We start from the raw sequence: 7,252 nt of genomic DNA on the forward strand, positions 1-7,252 counted from the left end.
AATTCCAAATCCACACATCAGTGATGCAAATGATCGTAACAAGAAAACATGGTGCTGATGCAATAGAACCTAGGCTAAGCCGCAATGCAAAGTAGTCGTCTGGTCGGATGAGTCTCTTTTCGCACGGTTTCCAACTTCTGGCAGGGTTTACGTCCCAAGAGTGAAACACAGCAGGGGTTCGGTGATGATTTCATCAGCCATATCGTGGTATTGCAAGGGACCCGTGGCTACCCTGCAGGGTCGCATTACTGCTAAAAATTAAGTGTCGACTTTGGCTGCTCAAGACAATCACATGCTACAGCGGTTCTCCCCAATACTGAAGCTGTGTTTCAAGGCGGCAGGACCCCTGTTCACACAGCTTGCACGGCCCAGGACTGTTTTTGTGAGCAAGAGAATGAATTGTTGCATTTCCGTTGGCCATCACAGTCACCAGAACTCAATATTATTGAGCTTTTCCAGCCTACTTTGGAGACCGTGATCACTAGCCAACTCCATATGGTTACTTGAACTTACACTATTTTGCATGAAGAATGGTATAAGATTCCCTTGGAAATCGTACAGGACATGTCTGTGCTGTTTCGTTAGACCAAAAACTATATGAACGATGACTTTAAAAAGTTGCATGCATGTAAGTACGATGATAATATCGCCACTGATTTGTCTACAAGCCCAATGAAAACTTGAATCATCGATACGTTAATAGCTGCCCCCAGGGGTTTCGGCTGAATTCCATTGCTAGCTCTCACAAAGGTTTGTAGTGCAAGTGGGCTCAGCTTTCTGAATTCGCCTTGATGAAGCTGAAAATTACAAAAATAAAATGAATTAAAATTAAAAATAAAGAAATAATAAAAGTAGCGTTTTACTATTGGGGGAAGTCTTAACATACAGAGGATTATCTGAAAAATTTAACTTCTTAGAATACTCAGGGGCTGTCATGGTGTTAAGGGGTTCCCTGCTAATGGATAGTGAGGAGGTGGCACTGTAATTCTGGAGAAATCACTTGCGAAGCCCACATTAATTTGCACACATCTGTTTATTTAGAGAAGAATTTAAATATGTGTGCAGTATGACAAAATGATTCTCCCACCAACACTGCTAACCAAATGCAGGGTATGATACAAAAAAAAAAGAAATCGCTTAATTGACGTTTACTCTGACGAACCTAAGAGAGTACCTCGCAGAGAATCTTGGCGGAAAATCTACAAAACATCTCAAAAAATGTAGTCGGCAAGCGAGAGTTTACTCTCATTTGCATTTGAGAGAGATTACTCAGATTAGATACAAGGGTGGATTGCAACTATTGAAGGGATACATTGGTCCAAGAGGCTTCCTCATGCAAAACCCTGCAGGGAACCTGCAAGTCCCTATTCCATATAAAAATGCAATCCATACAAGAAATAATGTTGTTGTTATTGTTGTTGTTGTTGTTGTTGGGGTAATCAGTCCGAAGATTGATTTGATGTTCTCTCCATATTACTCCATCCACTAAAGCCTTTGCGTCTCCGAATAACTACTGCAACCTACATATTTCTGGAGATGATAAATGTGTTCATCTCTTGGTCTCTCTCTACGGTTTTTACTTTCCGCTCTTCCATCTAATACTAAACTGGTGATCCCTTTGTGTCCAGTCAACTGGTGCTTTCTTTAAGTCAAATTATGCCGAAAATTTCTTTTGCATTCAGTACCTCCTCACTGGTTACGCAATCTACGCATCTAATCTTCAACAATCTTCTGTAGCACCACTTTACAAGAGCTTCTGTTCTCTTCTTGTCCTGAATATTTATCGACCACGTTTCACGCTACGCTCAAGACAAATATCTTCAGAAAAGACTTCCTAACGCTTAATTTTATATTATGTGTTAACAAATTTTTCTTCTTCAGAGATACTGTGTAAACAAAGCTCGTGCAAAGCTGATGAATAAAGAGGTCAATTGGGAATAATAGCAGAAATTAACTGCAGCAGTGCATATCACACACAATACATGGCTAGATCTGATCAAAGAAACCCGTATGTAAGCCTGTCAAGGTCTGTGACCATCCTCCATTGACACTGTGACGCAATTCCCACGCTCACAGAGTTTGGACTTAACACTTGTAAGTAGGCTGTTTAGGTTTTAATGTTGGTAACGCCACGTAGCGCTCTATATGAAAGTCACTGATTGTGCTGTGTGCAGTCTGTGGCTGGTGTGCATTGTTGGATTTTGCTATTGTAGTGTTGGGCAGTTGGCTGTTAACAGCGCGTAGCATTGTGCAGTTGGAGGTGAGCCGCCAGCAGTGGTGGATGTGGGGAGAGAGATGGCGGAGTTTTGAGAGCGGATGATCTGGACGTGTGTCCATCAGAGACAGTAAATTTGTAAGACTGGATGTCATGAACTGATATATATATATATATATATATATATATATATATATATATATATATATATATATATATAATGACTTTTGAACACTATTAAGGTAAATACATTGTTTGTTCTCTATCTGAATCTTTCATTTGCTAACTATGCCTATCAGTAGTTAGTGACTTCAGTAGTTAGAATCTTTTATTCAGCTGGCAGTATTGGTGCTCGCTGTATTGCGGTAGTTCGAGTAATGAAGATTTTTGTGAGGTAAGTGATTCATGAAAAGTATAGGTTATTGTTAATCAGAGCCATTCTTTTGTAGGGATTATTAAAAGTCAGATTGCATTGCGCTAAAAATATTGTGTGGCAGTTTAGTGATGATCAGAATAAGTAAAGAGCGAAATGTCTGCGTACGTTCAGTTCTGCTCAGCTGTTTGAAAATCAAATAACGTAAGGGGTTTACCAGCACAGTAATTCACTAATTTTTCTAAGGGGACGTTTCACATGGAGCGCCACGTGGCGTTACCAACATTAAAACCTAAACAGCCTACTTACACACTTTCTATGTGGTTGACCACCCAATTGAAGTACACTGTTGTCGTCCACTTTCTTGTCGACTAAAAGTGTAGAGTACACGGTAGGGTAGGATCATGGAGCTATAATGTACGCCCTCATAACTGAGTGGTCAGCGTGTTTGACTGAGGTGCAACGGGCCTGAGTTCGATCCCTAGCCTGGTCGAAGATTTCCTTTATCATTATTTCATCGTTATCGACAAGCAAGTCACCCAATGCAGCGTTAACTGAAAAGACTTGCAACTCGGCGGCCAACTTCCCTAGGCGGGGAATCATGGCCATCAGTGTCATACGATCATCATCATCATGTAGGTGTAATTATACCTCCATGGCTATAGTTGACTATCATGCATATCTTTGGTGACACCACATGCGAGGAAACCTGTTAGTGAAACAATTGAGTAGTAAAAATGAAATTAGGCTAACAGGTAGATTTTACCTGGAAATTGAAAGTAAATGGCTGTAACGTTGCAGCGTTTAACTTAAACTTAACTCCTCCCGAACAGGCCATGAAGGCCCAACGGTACTGACCGGCCGCCGTTTCATCCTCGGCCCACAGGCGTCACTGGATGCGGATGTGGAGGGGCGTGTGGTCAGCACACCGCTCTCCCGGCTGTATGTCAGTTTGCGAGAACGGAGCCACTACTTCTCAATCAAGTAGCTCTTCAGTTTGCCTCACAAGGGCTGAGTGCACCCCGCTTGCCAACAGCGCTCGGCAGACCAGATGGTCACCCATCCAAGTGCTAGCCCAGCCCGACAGCGCGTAACTTCGGTGATCTGACGGGAACCGGTGTTACCACTGCGGCAAAGATGTTGGCGTTGCAGCGTATAAGGTTACTTTTAAACGACATTATGAAATATTCTGTGTTTTTAAAACGTTAATTTCGGTATAGAAACTACACTACTGGCCATTAAAATTGCTACACGACGAAGATGACGTGCTACACACGCGAAATTTAAACGACAGAAAGAAGATGCTGTGATATGAAAATGATTAGCTTTTCAGAGCATTCACACAAGGTTGGCGCCGGTAGCGACACCTACGACGTGCTGACAAGAGGAAAGTTTCCAACCGATTTCTCATACATAAACAGCAGTTGACCGGCGTTGCCTGGTGAAACGTTGATGTGATGCCTCGTGTAAGGAGGATAAATGCGTACCATCACGTTTCCGACTTTGATAAAGGTCGGATTGCAGCCTATCGCGATTGCGGTTTATCGTATCGCGACATTGCTGCTCGCGTTGGTCGAGATCCAATGACTGTTGGCAGAATATGGAATCGGTGGGTTCAGGAGGGTAATACGGAACGCCGTGCTGTATCCCAACGGCCTCGCATCACTAGTAGTCGAGATGACAGGCATCTTATCTGCATGGCTGTAACGGATCGTGCAGCCACGTCTCGATCCCTGAGTCAAGAGATGGGGATGTTTGCAAGACAACAACCATCTGCATGAACAGTTCGACGACGTTTTCAGCAGCACGGACTATCAGCTCGGAGACCGTGGCTGCGGTTACCCTTGACGCTGCATCACAGACAGGAGCGCCTGCGATGGTGTACTCAACGACGAACCTGGGTGCACGAATGGCAAAACGTAATTTTTTCGGATGAATCCAGTTTCTGTTTACAGCATCATGATGGTCGCATCCGTATTTGGCAACATCGCGAAGAACGCACGTTGGAAGCGTGTATTCGTCATCGCCATACTGGCGTATCACCCGGCGTAATGGTATGGGGTGCCATTGGTTACACGTCTCGGTCACCTCTTGTTCGCATTGACGGCACTTTGAACAATGGACGTTACATTTCAGATGTGTTACGATCCGTGGATCTACCCTTCATTCGATCCCTGCGAAACCCTACATTTCAGCAGGATAATGCACGACCGCATGTTACAGGTCCTGTACGAGCCTTTCTGGATACAGAAAATGTTCGACTGCTGCCCTGGCCAGCACATTCTCCAGATCTCTCACCAACTGAAAACGTCTGGTCAATGGTAGCTGAGCAACTGGCTCGTCACAATACGCCAGCCACTAGTCTTGATGAACTGTGGTATCGTGTTGAAGGTGCACGGGCAGCTGTACATGTACACGCCATCGAAGCTCTGTTTGACTCAATGGCCGTTATTATGGCCAGAGGTGGTTGTTCTGGGTACTCATTTCTCAGGCTCTATGCACTGAAATTGCGTTAAAATGTAATCACATGTCAGTTCTAGTGTAATGTATTTGTCCAACGAATACCCGTTTATAATTTTCAGTTCTTCTTGGTGTAGCAATTTTAATGTCCAGTAGTGTATGAGAAGAAAATAATCCGCCTTGTGATGAAGGCAGCACAACACGTGATGTGAGAGAAACGGCCACCGCCACGACTGTTTTAAAGTGCGCTGGGCTGCTGTAACTTAATGCTATATCTTAACCCGGTCACGAGATAGCCACACAAAAATGCGCGTTGTTTCAAATACGACACGAACACTGTGTCCGGTGTTGCACGGAAACAGACACCATGTATGCATGCTCCGATCGCTGCATTTGTTGCAGCCTGTTCCTCTGACTGCAGCAGGTGAAATATCTTTCTTAGCCGAAACAGACGGGTTAAGAAGACCGAGAAAAGATTTTAGCCATGTAACACTTAAGACTGATATCTCGGTACACCAGTTAGGAACTGAAATCTTTGCAGTTGCCTCAGTAATGCACTTATTTTGTGAAGCGTGGTTCCATTGATTGTGGTTCATAAAGTAGCACAAAAATCGACGTTGGAGGTTGTTCCAGTAATTTATGTTGCAATAATTGTACACAACACTCTTGTTTCCACTTCGTGGTGTAACTGGTGAGGATTTTCAGAGTTCCAACGTCTATTGTTCTGCAACGTCACGTACCACAATAAATGCGGCCACATTCGATCAGGATGAAAGACCATTTCAGGATGAAACTCTCCCAGACACAGGGTGCGCTAGCCAGTTGCAATACTATCGTTGATCAACAGTATCTGACGTGGTCAACTGAGGCTCTGCCGTTAAATTTGAATTTGTGCACAGCTCTGTAAGCAGGTGCTTACTGACTTTCAACCTGAAAATTTCCTTATTTTGAAGTTCTAACTCATCTAATTCGGCTGAAACCAATATGTCAGCTGCATCAGTCTGAGGAACGTGCCAAAGCCTATGTGACGATTGAAGCCTTCTTGCCTGATACTGATTCCCCTCCAATGCTGGACACAGCGCGTACCTCGTTTCGTGGAACTGCATTTGTTGACATAAAATCTGAACTTTTTTGGGTGTCAACCATTTTTTGTATGTCGACGTGTGCCAGAGCTGATTTACTTCTGTGATAGGGTAGCAAAATGTTAGACACGTTGCAAAGATGGTTCAAATGTCTCTGAGCACTATGGGACTCAACATCTTAGGTCATAAGTCCCCTAGAACTTTTTTTTTTAAATTTCTTTATTTCCAAAAGCTTATTAATTATACAATGTAGCCCACTACCTTATGTGATTAGTGGGCCGTAAATACTTATACATTTATACAAGTTGCAGCTATTTTAAGTATGATTTAGTAACTAGTTAGTAGGCAACACTATATGGGAACTACAATGGGCAAAGTAATATGTTATTTAAGTACTAAGTGGTAACCTAACTAACTATAGACTAGTCACTAAAGCCTGCAGCGTTACAAATGTGTCAGCTGAAAATATAAACCTACTATAAGGCCTTGCTCATTGAGCTAACCCCAATGAGCGTGCCCCTGACACTGGGCAGGCCATGGTGTTGGTCGCTGCAGGTTCCTAAGAATAGTATCTATAAACTAGGTCCTACAACTAAACTTATCCTAAGGTCAAAATTAGGTGCGTTGTCTGGATCGGTGTAAACTGCACCCCACTCCCCCTAATCCCGAGGCGCGGCGGATTCTAGACTGAAGAAGTAGGCCTTTCCGCGCCCAGGCGGTTTGGGAATAGGGTACTAGACTTCATCGGTATTTAAGTGGGTCTCTAATAGGTGCTAATTTGGTTCTCTCAGGTAGTCCTTTAAGACTTTCTGTGATACCGCGTTAGCCAGTTCGTTGATAATCTGAAAGGTGTCGCGTTGTCTCAGCAGTCTGTACGCGTAATTGTGGGGTAGTTGGTCTCGTAACACTGAGGCCACATCATTGAAAATGGGGCACTCGTAGACTACATGGTCAGGAGTACCCTCCGGAACACCACAGTCACACGCGGGTGTCGCCTTTTTCCCGAAACGACATAAGTATGTTGAATAGGGACCATGTCCAGTGAGAAAGTGAATCAGTCCCCTGGTTGGTTCAAAATATGACATTCCCATTCTTTCCCTGACATCTGGTAATAAGTCAAAA

The 7,252-nt window shown here is 43.6% G+C and overlaps 1 pseudogene; it reads right to left on the bottom strand.

Moving 5' to 3' along the window:
- Positions 1-3,615: 3,615 nt before the first annotated feature.
- LOC126485621 (5S ribosomal RNA) lies at positions 3,616-3,733 on the bottom strand (annotated as a pseudogene).
- Between the last annotated feature and the right edge of the window lie 3,519 nt (positions 3,734-7,252).

Source organism: Schistocerca serialis, chromosome 6 (genome assembly GCF_023864345.2).
Source record: "Schistocerca serialis cubense isolate TAMUIC-IGC-003099 chromosome 6, iqSchSeri2.2, whole genome shotgun sequence".
NCBI classification, from domain to species: Eukaryota; Metazoa; Arthropoda; class Insecta; order Orthoptera; family Acrididae; genus Schistocerca; species Schistocerca serialis.